At 44.3% G+C, this 16,618-nt stretch overlaps 1 protein-coding gene across 2 annotated transcripts in view; it reads right to left on the bottom strand.

Moving 5' to 3' along the window:
- Nucleotides 1–16,618, bottom strand: part of FNDC3B (fibronectin type III domain containing 3B) — a 258,662-nt gene that overhangs the window by 226,260 nt on the left and 15,784 nt on the right. The window contains exon 1 of one of the 2 annotated variants that reach the window (XM_060274365.2): nucleotides 13,414–13,827. The exons of the other annotated variant lie outside the window; for it this stretch is intronic. The gene's annotated coding sequence lies outside the window, so the exon portion shown is untranslated. Of the gene's footprint in view, nucleotides 1–13,413; nucleotides 13,828–16,618 lie in introns of those variants that run through there. 2 annotated transcript variants of the gene reach the window in all.

The following is a 16,618-nucleotide window of genomic DNA, read 5'->3' as shown; positions in this document are numbered from 1 at the left end:
TCCACCACTTTTGTATTAAGGCTAATCTACTTTATAATGTATAGCCCATTACAGCTGTCTATCAGCTCCATCTGGTACGCAGGCTGAGACCCTACCTCAGGGGTCCCCGAAGCAGTTCGAAGGCACCTCAAAGTGCAAGTAGATAAATAGGTACTGCTACAGCGGGAAGGTAAACGGTGTTTCCGTGAGCTGCTCTGGTTCGCCAGAAGCAGCTTTGTCATGCTGGCCACATGAAATGGAAGCTCCCTTGGCCAATAACGCGAGATGAGCAACGCAACCCCAGAGCCATCCACGACTGGACCTAATGGTAAGGGATCCCTTTACCTTTACCTGTCCGCAAGCAGAAGGTGAATATTAAGCACGGGGAGCAAAATTGCATAATAAATGCAGGCAAGGGATTCCTAGAAAGCTGGCATCTCCGCCACTCAGCAACAGCCAGCAGTGGAACATCAGAAAAGTTAGTACGGGCAGGAATTAAAGACAACTGCTCACTGTTCGGGCCAATTAGTTCAACACAATTGGTTAACATAATATGTTTTTTGTCTTTCACAGAGATTTCCTCTGTTACACAAAGTGTCATTCTTTATTACAAGCCAGTGGAATAATTGCGTAACATTGTGCCAAATTAACATTTTGGCATGCTTTTTTAGTCAGAAAGAATTTTTATCATAAGGGTACTCAGATATCATTTTAGGCATTTGAAATTTGAGTGATTTTTTTTGGGGGGGGGAACTGCATTATATGAAGAACAACCAACATCTGAGGTTAGTGTCAACCTATGACCGGTGAGAAAAATTCATGTTATCAATACATCAGTCAGACAACAGTCGTGTATTTAAAGCATCGTTAGAAAGACATCAAAGAAATGTGCTAGGGCTGCAATCCTTTAAAGACTTACTTGGGAGTAAGCTGTGTGCTGAATTCTTTCTGAGTAGAAGTGGACAGAATTGCACTGTTAACACTCATTACAAAAACATCCACCCACAGTCTGCACAGACACTAGTTATCTGACCTGAAACAAGCTGCACTTTAAACAGCGGATGGTTTTAAAAATGATTTATTCTGATACCAATGTTAGGGCTGTGCTGGATCTTCAAATGGTTTCTTTTTTGACCATTTGAAGGCAACGGGATGCAGAGCAAAGGAGATGGAATGTGAAACGAAATTATCTTTCAAATAAAGCAAATTGGTGGCATCAGGCAATACTGATATTCGTAGTTGATAAAATCATACACAAGCCCCCACTTTGCAGGAACAGAGCAAGGGCAAGAATTAGAAGGGAGGGCAAGTGACGGCTGGGCTCTAGGTTAGGCTTACAGAAAAAATATTATTTTTTTCTTTTTTGGAAACAAAGTGTTGAGCATGCATCCGTTGGGTTCCCATACTCCATCATTCAACTAGCAGAAGCAAAGTTTGCCAATGAGGAATCAATCCTGAAATAATTATGCAAGGTGCATTTAATTGCTGCAAAATATGCTGATCCCACTGAAAGGAAACCCACAAGACTTGAAAGTCCGTCTTGTCGATCTCACTGGACAGCTAAGGAATTTCAGCTCTGTAGGGAAGAAGACAACAGTTGATCTTCTGGAATTTCTCTTTAATTAGTTCAACACACTTCAAGGAAGTAAAGTTTTTAGCTCTTCTTCTTCCTCTTCTTCCTCTTCTTCTTCTTCTTCTTCTTCTTCTTCTTCTTCTTCTTCTTCTTTCTTCTTCACATGGAAGAAAAGAGTTTGTCTGAAGCACATCTCTGCAAAGTTTCATACTTGAAGGCAAGTCAACTAAATCCAGCCTGGTAGTTAAGACCGCTGAAATGGTTTCCCAAATAAACTTTTCCAAGAGTGCATTTTAGGGGGGGGGAATGAATATCAAAAGAAACTACAGTGGTGCCTCGCTAGACGAATGCCCTGCAAGACGAATTTTTCGCTTAACGAAGAGATTTTCCGAGCGGAGGTTGCCTCGCAAGACGAATTCGTTTTGTGAAAAATTCGTCTAGCGAATCGCGGTTTCCCATAGAAATACATTGAAATTCAATTAATGTGTTCCTATGGGCAAAAAAAAAATCAATGCATTCCTATGGGATTCACTAGACGAATTTTTCGCAAAACACCTTTGCTTTAAATACACACACACACACACACACACACACACACACACACACACACACACACCACTATGTTTGTTTTTCTCTCCTGTTGTAGAAGCATCCCAAAGAAATAGCTTCCATATCTTACCAGTCCCACTGCCTGGCTATCTACATGGCACAGACGCCAGCTCCCTGTGGTCTAATCTCACCACATTTGTCACCGTGTGCCACATAAGCAGAGTTTGCTGCATCAAGCCAGTGGCCCGTCTATTCCAGCATCCTGTTCTCACAGTGGCCAACCAGATGCCATTTGGAAATCCTTCAAGCAGTACCTGAATGCAAGAGTACTTCCCCACCACCACCACCACCACTACTACCTTGTGTGATTCCCAGCAAATTATATTCATAGCCATACTGTCTCCAACCGTGGAGGAGGAATAGGGGCATTGTGCAAATTTCAGAGAGTCTCCTTGTGTTGTGGTTTCTTTTCCACACATGCCTTTTCTTCGCATCCATCATCGATTCTGTGCTGCTGCTGCTGTTAACAATCAGCGTAGAAGGCTCCAATTACTTAATCCTGGAGCCTGTCTCCTATGGCATCGTTCTAGGCGCTGCATTTTGGGTTTGCATCTCATAGACATCTGGCTGGCTGCCGTGAGAACAGGATGCTGAACTAAAACTAAATGAGCAGCTCTTTTTATGTTCTTAAAAATGTTTGCTGTTGGGTTCCCCCTCCCCCAATGCCTCATATTATCTATACTCTTAATTGTTTAAAGCCACACAAGTTGGTGGCTGTCACAGCTTCCTGTGGCAGTGAGTTCCACAGTTTAACCACGTGCCTCGTGAAGAACTACTTTCTTTTCCGTCCCCTAAATCCTCCAATAAGGTAAAGGTAAAGGGACCCCTGACCATTAGGTCCAGTCGTGACCGACTCTGGGGTTGCGCGCTCATCTCGCATTATTGGCCGAGGGAGCCGGCGTATAGCTTCCAGGTCATGTGGCCAGCATGACAAAGCCGCTTCTGGCGAACCAGAGCAGCACAATGGAAACGCCGTTTACCTTCCCGCTGTAGCGGTTCCTATTTATCTACTTGCATTTTGACGTGCTTTCGAACTGCTAGGTTGGCAGGAGCTGGGACCAAGCAACGGGAGCTCACCCCGTCACAGGGATTCGTACCGCCGATCTTCTGATCGGCAAGCCCTAGGCTCAGTGGTTTAACCACAGCACCACCTGGGTCTCCAATATTCCTCCAATATTCAAGTGCTAATGTCCACGAGTTCTAACGTTACGAGGCGGGACTGAGGGGGGCATTAGCATTCATCCACTTTTCCCATGCCTTGCATTGTTTTATAAACTTTGGTCGTGTTGCCTCTTACTAGCCTTTTCTCTAAACTAAAAAGTCCCAACACAAGGCAAATCATCAGATGGGTTACACAGTCCCTGTTAGTGCCTTCCAGAGAGACAGCTGTGCTAGCCTGCTTCATGCAAAAACAGAGTCTTGTGCCACCTTAATAGACTAATCAACTTTATTGCAGCACAAGCTTTAGGGGGACTCTGATCCATGAAAGCTTGTGCCACGATAAATGTGCTAATTTTTAAGGTGTTACAAGACTGTTGTTATTGCTACATAAAGTGTCCACAAAGCAGACCTGTGGGAAATTAAATTCATGAGTCTGTCTCCTGGTTAACACAGCATTTTATTTTTTTAAAAAAACCGAACACTCGGCTCACTGCCACCATTGATAACAGTTTCTTTCAGGACCGCGTTCCCCCTACCACATTAGGAGGGGGTAAAAGAAATATATGTTTTTCCCTCGGGTTAAAAACTTTGCCGAATACTGTTAAAGCCCTCAAATGCGCAAGTTTACTACTTTGGCGTATATTCTCCAGTTGTTATATTAATTGCTGACTCTAGTCCTGGGGCCTTCACACCTTAAACGGTTAGCGAAATTTCTGCACAAGTTGTTTGTCCTTGTCAATACTGAAACACTCAGAAGCTCTTCCAAAGAACCTGCAGCGGGGTGGCAATGAAGAACAGTAAAGATGATAAAAGGGAAGGACAAGTAAGAGTCAAGATTATCTGCTTTGGCCAAGTCAACTTGTTGGTGTCTACTGGGGAACCAAATATGCTGAAGCAGCTTGCCCCAATATTGTTCAAACCACCAGTAATATTTGTAGTGCTGTAAATAGAGACAGCTGGTCCTTAAACTGGAAGAATAGTGTATGCAAATTGGATGTAAACAGTGAGGGGGGAGAGGAATGATGGATAGCCTGGGAGAGCGAAGGGAGAAAAGAGACTCTTCAAGCACTAGGCAGAATGCTTGAGCAACAGCTTATGCATAAAACCCTCCCAGACTACTTTGTGATTCCCATTGTAAATACAGAAACAGAAGCAGCCTAGAAGCTCAGTCTAAATACACATTCAAGCTCCAAGAAGCACTGTAAGAATGAACTAGGCCACATTATTTGAGAGGATATGGTTTGTGGTGCAAAATCTTGCTTTTAGCTCAGAAGCAAACAGCAGTAAGCGTCCCTCTTGCAAAAAGCAATAAATTTCCTCAAAACAAGAGCCAGTCAAAAATTCCAGACAGCAGCAGAGTCTTCCTTTTAACAGATGTGAGGAAGGACAACTCCTTCTGCAACACCGAAGCCGCTTTTGCAAATGGGCATCTCCCATAACTGAGACTTTTTGGTGCCCCACTGGTATCTGCTTAAAAGGAAATGCAAGGAAGCTCAAGAGGTAAGATTCTTGGCCGTGACACCCACCCCTGAGGTTGGCCTGCAGCCAAAACTGGACGCCTGGAAGTTTCACTAGGCAGTTGGCAAACGGAGAGCAAGGAGCAATGAATCAGCACACAAAAAAGGCACATACATACATCCCCTCCGCCCTTTTTGCTCCCCTGCCCCATGTGAAAAGATGGCGGGTGGGACATTTCTGCTCTTTGGTGCCGAATTTCCCTATTCCCCAAGAGGATGGGGAAGAGGAGAAAGCCAATGGCTACAGGAGCAGAGAGTAAGTCGCTTCGAGTTCCTCCTCCAGCCCAAGAAGCTGGAGCAGCAACACAGAGGGGCGTTGAGAGAAGATAGCCAAAAGCCAGGCTGTAAACAGAGAGCGTGAGAATATGGGAAAACAGATCACAGGGCATTGCTCTAATCAAAACAGACTGAGGAGGAATCTACTAACACCAGCTTAGCTGACTAAAGATGCTCTCTCATGCCAGTTGAGTCCCAGAGCTTTTCAGCTATGAAATCAGCTGGCTTACTGCTTTGTGCTCCTCTCATGTGGCTCTTTCCTAGCCTAGCAAGTCCAAATTGCACCCATATCTGCAATCCTGGACAAAAAGGCTGTCTAAAAATGGACACCAGAAGATATTCAAGAGCTCCCAATTAATCAGGATGCCTTTATAGCACATCCAGCTTGGTTCAGTCTGTTTAATGGTACCACCTAGGTTGCCTATTTCCGAGGCTGAAGAAATTAAGACATTATTATATAGAGTTTGGCTGTCCGCTAAATAGGCATCATATAGCAGCCTCTGGGACCCACTGAGCCTAGGGCTTGCTGATCAGAAGGTTGGCAGTTCGAATCCCTGTGACGGGGTGAGCTCCCGTTGCTTGGTCCCAGCTCCTGCCAACCTAGCAGTTCAAAAGCACGTCAAAATGCAAGTAGATAAATAGGAGCCGCTACAGCGGGAAGGTAAACGGCGTTTCCATGTGCTGCTCTGGTTTGCCAGAAGCGGCTTTGTCATGCTGGCCACATGACCTGGAAGCTATATGCCGGCTCCCTTGGCCAATAATGCGAGATGAGTGCGCAACCCCAGAGTCGGTCACGACTGGACCTAATGGTCAGGGGTCCCTTAGCAGCCTCTGAAAGAGTCAAAAGTTCCTGGGCGAACTTATCCCACAACTGGAGTAAGCTGCTTTCACAATGGCAAAAGTTCCTATGCCAGTGCTCTGGTGCAGGGATGAGAGCCATCCCAGGGCGGGCTCGAATCAGCAACCTTCTGGTTAACAGCCATACGCACTGATTGCAGCACAAGTGGGCATCTGTTTATGTGGTTCCTGGAAGGAGCTGGCTGGACACTGCTGGCAACCGGATACTGGATTAGATGCCTGTCCTGCTACAGCTCAGCTCTTAAATTATAACCCGGGGACACACACACAAATACCCAGGCTGGCTGTTATGCATACAAGTCTTTAGTCCTATTTATCAGCCACTTTGTGGAGCGTCAACACATTATTGACTTGTGTGTATTACATAATTCTATTAATATTTGCCCAGAGTATAAGAGCAGGCTCAGATCACGTTGCAGTCCAAAAAGGGGAAATAAATCAAAGGATGGAAGAATAACCTGAAAACATGGTTTGACGCAACTGAAAATAGAAAAAGAATCAAGCTGAACGAATTAGAAGTGTTGTGAAATACAGTTTTCGGGGAGCGGGGCGGAGGTGGATAAACGAAATGTTGCTCTTTTAACAGCGTGGTTCCCTTCTTCGTGACTCGGTGCCGGACAGACCCACGCCTTCCCTACTGCGCTGCTAGAATTTCATGTGACCTGTTCCTTCCGCACCTCGCCAATTCCATTCAAAGGGAAACAGTGGGGCGCTCGGCACAGCAGGAGGAGAACCAGAGGCTGCATTCGTTACCGCAATTAGCGAGGAGGCGAGAAGCAAGTTTTCTGCAGCGATGACACCCTAGCAGAGCTCTACGTTCTCCTCAAAACTCCTGCTTGGCTGTTTCTCTCATGGAGCTCAAACAAGTCAACTATGGCCCCCTCCAAGCCACGTTCTGCAACTGGCTATGGCTGACCACCTTTTTATACCAGATATTCAGGGCTCTTCCAACAGTCAGGAGAAAGGAACCCAATTCAAAATGGCAGAGTTGGGAGTATCAAGTGTGTGTGTGTGTGTGTGTGTGTGTGTGTGTGTGTGTGTGTGTGTGTGTTAGGGGTGCCCTTGCTCATCTCATACCTCAAGCCACTGTGTGTTTGTGTGTGTCTCTCCCTCAAGGACCAACTTGGAGCAAGGGGAGAGGAACGCAATTCCATTCCTCGCAATTCCCGAGGAAATGAACTCCATTAGAATCTCGTTCCCACCAGGCATGATGGGATATGTAGTCCTGCGTGCTCTTCGTAATGGGACTGTGATGCTCGGCTGGGGAGCATCATGTCTTTGCTGCATCCCATTTCACAGTTAAGTTTGGAGGACCTTGGGGGGGCGGGGTAACAGCGGTGGTGAATGTATGGTAGTAGTGGGCAATTCTAAGATCCCACAAGTGTTTTTTGCATTCAATAAATTGAATAGTGTAGCAGTTTGTAAGAAACGCAGATCAAACTATGTGCAGGCAAAAACTCCCTTATTAGATATGGAGTTAAGCAGCATAGCAGAACTTTTTTCCACCCTGCAAGGAACCTCTAATTTCAGTCTTCTTAGCTTCCTATTCTCTTTTCCTCAATTTATAAAAGCTGAAGGAATGCTCACGAAGGGTTACTTCTTCCCCCTCCTTTCTGAAGGGCAATGACCTTTCTCTTTAAAATCACATGGTGAAAAAACAACAACAGAAGCTCACAAATAAGCTTAAGGAAGGAAGGACGGATGAATGAAGGAACAGAACAGTCAGCTCAGATAGGCACTGTACAAACAATAGATTTTGGTCAGCGTCAGAAAAATTGTGCAATAGCACGGTAACTGGAGGAAAACGAAACTCTTACGCAGGAACTTTTACCAGAGCTTGAAGTTGCTTCCAGATGACTTGCTTATTGACCAGTCATCCCAATTTGTTTGCACAAACTTTGTGAGAAGTTTATATTGTGTTGCCTATTTGCTGAGCATACATTCAGTACAATTTGTTGACAGCATTACAAAGCCGTCTCAAGCAATTGTTATCCCATGCTTTCTGGTACAATTTCTCATTACTTTCCTTACTTCAAAAATTCTTGTGTTTTCCTCTTTTTTTATAAAAAAAAAAGCAGATTTGCTGCACAACCTGAGTTTGCCGAGATGTGACTGAACCCTATCTGCAAAATAGGATGAGCCCCTTCGGCCACAGGCAGAAAATAAGCCTACACCTTATGTAACCTCACAGCGACTGTGCGTAATTAAGAAAGATTGTCATTTACGAAGCCTATCAGAGGTGATGAGGGAATAATTCATTCCTCTAGAACAGTGTTTCCCAACCTTGTGCCTCCAGCTGTTTTTGGACTAAAATTCCCATCATTCCTGACCACTGGTCTTGCTAGCTAGGGATGATGGGAGTTGTAGTCCCAAAACATCTGGAGGCACAAGGTTGGGAAACACTGCCCTAGAACACCTAGAACAGGCATAGGCAACCTTGGCTCTCCAGATGTTTTGGAACTACAACTCCCATGATCCCTAGCTAACAGGGCCAGTGGTCAGGGATCATGGGAGTTGTAGTTCCAAAACATCTGGAGAGCCAAGGTTGCCTATGCCTGACCTAGAATCTATAGTTATTAAGGACACCTAAAGCTCGAAGAAATTCCAGCATTATCTTGAAGATACCCAAGAGCAGGCCTTGCAAATCTTGACACCTCTCCTCTGCACACACAAACTCAAGTTTCTCTCTCTGCTCTCCCACCCAGGGTTGCCTATGATGACATTGTCAGGGGCCAATTAATGGACACTTTCCTGCATGCTGTAAAAAGCCTCACCTGCTAAGCACAGCAGCAGTAGCTACCTGTGGCCATCCAGATGCTGTTTGTGACCACCACCAGCCCTCAGCCAGCATGGCCAATGGTCAGGGGGGGTGGGAGTTTCAGTCCAACATTTGGAGGGCCAAAGTTAGCCGCCCCTGTTCTTATAGACCAAGCAAAGTCACAGGAACAGGCAAATCTGCTTTCCTGGTTAGTTGGCACCCAAATGCATCCAGAACCAGAACCCCTGTTACGTAACTGTTGTCAATAACCCAAATTTCAGAGCTTTGAATGCCAAATAGCATTATACAGACTGTTTTCCAAAGAAGCCCATAAGTTACCTAAGCTGAAAGCCAATTCACAGTTTAGAAGCAGCTGCGATGGTGCAAGTGATTTTCAACAACTTCTCTCTCATTTGCGCCTCTTAAGGTTATTATTCCGAACCACATTAACTGCTGCTTAAACTATCAGACTCATCCCCTTTGGTTGTTACCCAAAGCTCCTTTTTTCCCCCAGCAGGGTTGCATAACTTATACAAACAGATCCATTTCCTGTCTGCTGCGCCAAGCAATTTAGCAGACCTTGATGATCCTGCTGAGATCACTTTGGGAGGGGAAAACATGAAACCAGAGAGAGAGAGAAAAGAAACTTGGCTGTCAGGATGCCCTGCACTTCAAAGTGCATTTTAAACAAAAAAATAGGAAATCAGGTTTACCAGACCTTTCTTTCTTTTCCTCCTTCCAAGGCTACATTTCCAGAAAAGTGCACTGCCTTATCAAGAAGGCCTAGGCCATTTGCTGTGTCTCTTAGCTCACGGAATCTGTTTGAAGTGAGTCACAAGAAGCATTCTCAGGTTTACTTAACAAGCACAAACAAGGTATTGGAGAAGAAGTCATGAACTGCTGGTTATCACAGTTAGTATTAATAAACAGGTCAAGTCAGCAAAAAGCGAAGCCTACTGAAAGAGTTTGTGGCCTAGCACATAGATACCAACTTTATGCTCAACTATATCCAAGCAAGACAGTAAGACAGTTACCAGTATGCCAACAGCTTTGGTATCTATTCTCTTCTATTCCCCGAGTTTTTGAATAGAGCCCATTTATTGTAGCCCATTTTACAGCTCTGAGGCACAATTTTGCGTGCACAATTTATCGCTGTCATACAGGACGATAAATTTGTGTGCGTGGTTTTGACTGCAATCACTCACAGAATTAACAGGCACGGAAATGTTGCAAAACTCCATTTTTTAAAAAAGAAAAAAACATTAACGCCAGGGCTGTCTCTAGGCTCTCCGGAGGCGCGCGGGCCTGGGGCCGCCTCCGCCGCGCGCCGGGGCGTCGCAACAGGGGTCGGGCAGTGCCCCCTAGCCCAGGGCCAGCCCTACGGCCAGGCTGGGTTGCACAGGGCTCTGGTCCTCCAGGCGGCAGCCGCGCTGCGCCCGCATGCCAGGCTGACAAACGGGGCGGGGGCGCCGGAGGGATACGTCGCAGCACAGCGCCAGGTATGCTTAAGACGGCCCTGATTAACGCAAAGCTATTTGTTGTTCATTGAAGGTGAACCATTTGTTTTACCTGCAGGACACCGGCTACCCAAATCAGAGCAGAGTTGGCCCTTCCCTCGCGAGCAGCCAGAATTGATCTAGCCCAGGGGTCAGCAACCTTTTTCAGCTGTGGGCCGGTTCACTGTCCCTCAGACCATGTGGTGGGCCGGACTATAATTATTTTGGGGGGGGGGGTGAATGAACAAATTCCTATGCCCCACAAATAACCCAGAGATGCATTTTAAATAAAAGGGCACATTCTACTCATGTAAAAACATGCTGATTCCCGGACCGTCCACGGGCCAGATTAAAAAGGTGATTGGGCCGCATCCGGCCCACGGGCCTTAGGTTGCCTACCCCTGATCTAGCCTATCTCAGATACGAGTGCAGGTTAAATGCTTCCAAGGATCCTACTCTTACTAAGCTGTGTTGGTTAGAGCAACTAAGGACAGGGGGCTGGGCACAAAAGTGCCAAGATAAGCTTCATGGTGGATTTGATTTAGATCAAATTGATTTAAATCACAATTTAAATTACTAGTCAGTAAGACTTGATTTATTTATTTATTTTTACAGAAAGACGCATTCTTGCTGGCATAATCTTAATATTTACAACCAGGTGAAGGTTTCATTTTTGGAATAGTAAATTTTCAGTAGTTTTTACAGTTATATCAAAAATTACTGATTTGGTTATACTGTTAGAAATACATAGACAGATAATTATGGAACGATTGTGAGGTTTAATAAGCTGACTGTTTATATTTGAACAACTTTTCTGCTGTACTTTATTGGAAGGAGAAAAATAATCATTTCCTTAATAACAATTTAAACAATTTATTTAACTAAAACATAGTATAGCATATGTATCCATGTTTGTTAACTGATGCGGTTGAACCTTTTTTTAAAAAAAAATAGACTAAGTTTTAGCACACATGAAAAACTTAAAACGAATCCTTATTTCCTGATGAATACCCTTTGGACTATAATGTAACTTAAATAGAAAACTTTCTTTAGAAAGATTTTTCCTCCAAAAGCATTTTATTTTAGAAATCCGATTTAAATTTTAAAAATCCGATTTTATTTATTTTTTTAAACCACTGGTTTTTATCCACCCTGGTTAAGATTAGGGCTTATAATCTCCAAATGGAGAACGACTTAGCCCTTAGCCCATGTGACCTTAGAAATTGGATTTTTGATCAGGATGCCAACCAAGACAAGAGCATCCATCATTGATGCCTGCTACTCTACTTGCTACCCCCAAATGAAGACCCATCGCTCAAGACTCCTTTACCTTGAGACTCTGACCTTCCCAACTATGAGGGGCCTTTGTAGAACTAAGATTTCAACAGGTGTTCTTGGCATATGGAGAGGGGAGACACTGGGGAATTGCCCATACGGATCGCAAATGTATACATGGATGCAATCAGGTAAGAGGACCTCACACACTACCTGCTGATATCCCCCCTGTATGCAACGCCCAGAGGAAAATTTATATTGCCAACTCTTAATTGGCTTCCAGGTCAATTTGCACAGGAAGTGACAGTGAAACTCCTAGCAGAAGCAGATGAACATCTGTATATTACACACCAGGTAGCCAAATTCACAGTGGCAGCCAAAAAGCTCCGTTCCAGCTATGTGAATGCACTCCAATCTCAAGTCTTAAATTTGTAGATTTCTTTTTGTGTTGTCAACTGCTACAGGTTACGTGTTATGATTTTAGGTGAAAGTTTTCTTTTATTCTCCGTCATCCATTGTAAAGGCCTTTTGGCTATAAACAATAATTGATTGATGGATTCCAGCTGCTGAACAGAGTAGACAGCCTGAGAAAAAGGCCCCCCTGGACCTGGCAGTCACCTGCCCTCTGCTGTTCTGGGTGGTTCTTCCGGATATACTGTACTGTTTTAAGTTGAAGTTTTATATTTGCGGGGTTGGAAACTGAACTCATCCCTTTTGTTGTTTTGTCCTTTTTATGATAAGCCCGCAAAGAACTTATCAGCGGCTGCCCCATTCCAGAGTTCCTTATACAGAAAAACTGGCGCGGAGATGAATTTTTGGTGGCAAGGGAAAACAGATGTATCCGCTAGGAATTTCTCTGCTTTCGAAGCAGCAACACATATGCATTTTTAAGTATCTCCTATAGCATATGGCAAATTGTTTAGCGATAAATGATTATTCATAGGAAACATTTTTATGTTTAATAATGTAAAGCTACTGAGATTCTGCTTCTATCACAAGCTTGCCATTTTAAGTTGGCTTGGTTCAGGAAAGGCAGCCTATAAATATTGAAAATAAATGTGTTGTACCTGCAAGTTTAAGGTTACATAGGGAATTATTACTGGTATTTACCTAGCGTTTCAGATTGCACACATACAAACACACACATACAGTGTTAAGTTAAACACGTGATGACGTTTTGCCCAGTTAAGAACAGTGGTGGCGAAATCCTGTGGGGCTTGTTTTGCTGCAGGCCCCCTCCCTGACTTTAATAAAGAAAGTAAAAGGAAGAACATTATTGTATTATCACTGAGGATCAACCAGCCCCGACCCCATATGTACTGTACCATTAGAAAACTACTGTATGTAGGCTTTTGTGAATGAAGCCGCAACATACTGAACGCTGACAAAAACAGATTTAACCATGAGCTCCTCTCCTGTTAAAATGATTTAATGCCCTAATGCAATAAGAGTTTTGTTCCACTGCTCCACTAACATCTAATAGAATACCTATTAACACAGCATGGTTCATGCCTCAGAAGGAACATCTGCTGCTATTTGCACAGTAAGCTAAATTGTCCCCAACAGGATTGCACAATACAGCACGGGGTGGCATCATAATATCACCTTGGCACTAAATGCATTTATTATATATCAAATTTCAACCTGCTAAATGCATGTGCGTAGCACACAAGCACAGAGACAAGGTGACTAAAAGCAGCCTACCATGCAATCCCCTCTCTCCAGCTTAAACTGGGCATTCACTCCCAACCAGTGTTCTCTTCCAAATGGGACCGATATATTTTGTTCAGCCACAGTTTACAGCACCTAGCACACACAAGCATGCATGCACAACTTGTGACACGCCAAGCTGAACCATGTATTGTCGCCTTCAAAGCGCCCCCTTTCCACCCACCCCACTCTCTTACTCACAGCATTTGCAGGCAGGAAGAGTGAAAGTAATGTTTGGGTTTTTGCTGTCCTCTTCAACTTAGGCCACTGCATTTGGCTCGGCAGGTCACAAGCAGCCACCATATTGCACGATGATGTTTGCGCCAGGCATGCTTCTCTGGGGCAAGTGTTCCAAAGACAGGAGCCTATTAAAGAGAAGTCTCATTCTCTAGTCTGGATGGATGACCCTCAGGATCTATTCCCAGGCTACAATTCCATGATTCTATTTAATAATAGTATTGGGGATGAACAACATACATCTTAATGTCGGCTGAGATTCTTAACACAATATATACTCTGGTGCCGTTTGAGTCATTTTTCTAAGTGCCTCTCCTCCTGGGGATTCTTCACAGTTTTGAACTTTCTGGCATTTTAATAGGATTGTCTTTCTTAACTGCAAAGTGGATACTGCATTGTTTTCGTTAACAGTAATCTAATCTGGAAGGATTGCTGTGGTCATATCCGTCTTTTCCAGGAAGGGCTGTAGCCCAGCACTCCCTTGAGCTATTGCTTCTTCTCCTCCTCCCTATTTTCTCCCCCTTTCTTTTCTTTTCCTGAGCCAACACCCCGCCCCCCTGCTTCTTCCTGCACATCAATATTGGTGTGCAAACGAGCGCACACACACAAAATCAAATTATTATTCTTTTTTACAGTTTGCAGGGCTACACATCTGATCGGAGGCATCACGAGTCAGGGTCTTCCCCCTCCCCGAGTGTCCATGACTTATAACGTTTTTTGCAGATTTCAGCAAGTGGGCAGGCCAGAGTGGATTGGTAAACAGTTCTGCAGAATTTGCAGCTTGCACAAGGAGCTGGCTGAAATCGGGGACGAGGCTGCGTGGGCAGAGCAGAAAAGCAGCCGGGTGGACAGAGCACTTCAGGAAGCGAATCCCCAAAGTTGCACGCTGCGGTTTGTGCGAAAACAAATGGGCCTTAACATTTTTGAGCAAGGGGGTGTATGTCCCTGTTATTAGGAAAGGTGAGGGTGGCCTGCCTCAAGGCAGCACATTTTATGACACGGCAGCATACCCCCACTTCCTATTTGGAAAAAACAGGGGGACACTTTCGATATCCCAACTTTAGAGCATGCGGCTGCGGAGGTTTCGACTGCCCAGCTTCTACCGCGATGTTTGCCGCACTGCACAGAAACTTAAAAGCGCAGGCTATTGTGTCGTAAAGAGATTGCAATCGAGAACAGTCGTGGCGCTCAGAGACACAAGCACCTCTGCCCACATCCGGTCCACAAAGGTTTGGCCTGGCCTGGCTACCGTTTATCAGGTAAAGCTCCTCTCCTTATCACTTTTTGTCTCTCCGCCTCAGGAAACAGGCCGTCTGTGCGGTTATTAGAACAGAAGCAAGGATAGCACAGAAGCCAAGTTGAATGAGAAGGAGAGGAACCGGTCCAGGGAACAGGAGAAAACAGGACCCTCAGATGGTGCCCAAGAAATATTAAATGTTTCCAGAGAGGTCGTACTGCTAGGGTGCGTACACAATATATATTTAAAGAATCCGCCTCCCCAAATAATGTAGGGAAAGTGGTTTGTTAAGGGCGCTGGGAGTTGTAGTTCCACGCGAGGCAAACTAGGGTTCCCAGGACTCTCTTGTGGAGAGGTGCTTTAAATGTATGGTGTATACGCAGCCCTGGTCTGCTGCTCTTGAGAGATTCTTGATAAAAACCTCCCAGGTTTATTTTTGTGCAGAAGAGAAGACCATCTGACGAAGTGAGCTTGCACTACAACAAATCTTTCAGGGGACTTTTAGATGCCACAAAACTCTATACAGACTTTAAGGAACAACGCAGCTGACTTGAGGCCCAGTCCACTGAGTGGATGTCTTCCTCAGGGGCAAGTTCCTTTCCTAGAAGGAACTGCTCAAGATATAATGATGACACAACCCCTGCTGACCTTTGAGGTTTATTCTGTCAGTCGCTTGTAGCATTCAAATGGGAGAACCCTGCGTGACACCACCCACCCCGAAACCTCATGCTTTTCATAGAATCCTAGAGTTGGAAGGGACCCAAGGGTCATCTAGTCCAACCCCCTGCAAAGCAGGAATCCTGGTTCTTTCGGGGGGAAAGGAAAGCAAGCTGCAGGGAACATAGATAAGGCCTGTTGCTGAATCATCTGCCCCTGATTTAGTCCTGCAAGTGACTAACACCTTTACAAAGGTACATGGGAGTAATTATTCTAATGCCGCGTTAGCCATGAAGCACTACGAAGTTTAAATTCCTCCCAATAAACTGACAGGTGGAGATCAGCAGTGTTACCACAGTAGCCAGGGCTGGATAGACGGCTTCTTATTATTGCTGTATTTTCTTGTATTGCGTTTTATCTAATACCTGGGAGACCCCATCCAATTATCGCCTTTAGTAGAAGCACATTATGTTTCTACCAAAGTCAGGCCCTCTAATCTTGGAATATCCTCCCCCAAGAAGGTACAACTGGTGCCAATGTCGCTTACTTTTTGGCAACAGATGAAAACCTACCTATTATTGCCCAGGCATTTTTGTACGTTATATTAATTTCATTTGTTCCAGGCAGCTCTTTTGCTTGTTTTTTAGATTCATATATATATATATATATATATATATATATATATATATATGGGGGCCAACACCGAAAAGGCCCTGACTTCAGTAGAAACATATTTAAACAAATTTAAAATAAACATACAAATCAGCCATATAAACCAAACAATACAAATCAAAGCATACACCACATACCAAAACAAATCATACATAAATGATACAGAGATTTTGCAATTAAAAAAAAAAGGTGGCTGTAATGGCCGATAGGATATTTAAATGATTCTGAACTAATCAACTGCAAGTAAAGTACAGTGATACCCTGTTTTACAAAAATAATCCATTCTGGAGGTCCGTTTGTAAACCAAAACAGGTTGTAACCCAAGGCGCACTTTCACCAATGGAGCCTCCAAAAATTCTTCATAATTCAAAAAAAAAATGGGTTGTAATCCAAAACATATGCAAACCAAGGTACCACTGTATTGCAAAGCTGGAACCAGCCCTAAAGCATATATACCCAAGGCAGAGAAGGAACAGAAGGGTTGGTTATAGACCCTCTCTGTGTGACTTGGGCAATGATATTTTAAAACAAAGCATGCTGCCTTGAGCCTACTGGACAGGATGGAAGACAAGTTTAAGAACAGTGAGGTTGCAATCCTATGCA

The sequence above is a fragment of the Zootoca vivipara genome, chromosome 5 (genome assembly GCF_965207765.1).
Source record: "Zootoca vivipara chromosome 5, rZooViv2.hap1.1, whole genome shotgun sequence".
NCBI classification, from domain to species: domain Eukaryota; kingdom Metazoa; phylum Chordata; class Lepidosauria; order Squamata; family Lacertidae; genus Zootoca; species Zootoca vivipara.
The sequence above is the reverse complement of the archived record's forward strand: the minus strand, read 5'-3'. Positions and strand labels throughout refer to the sequence as shown.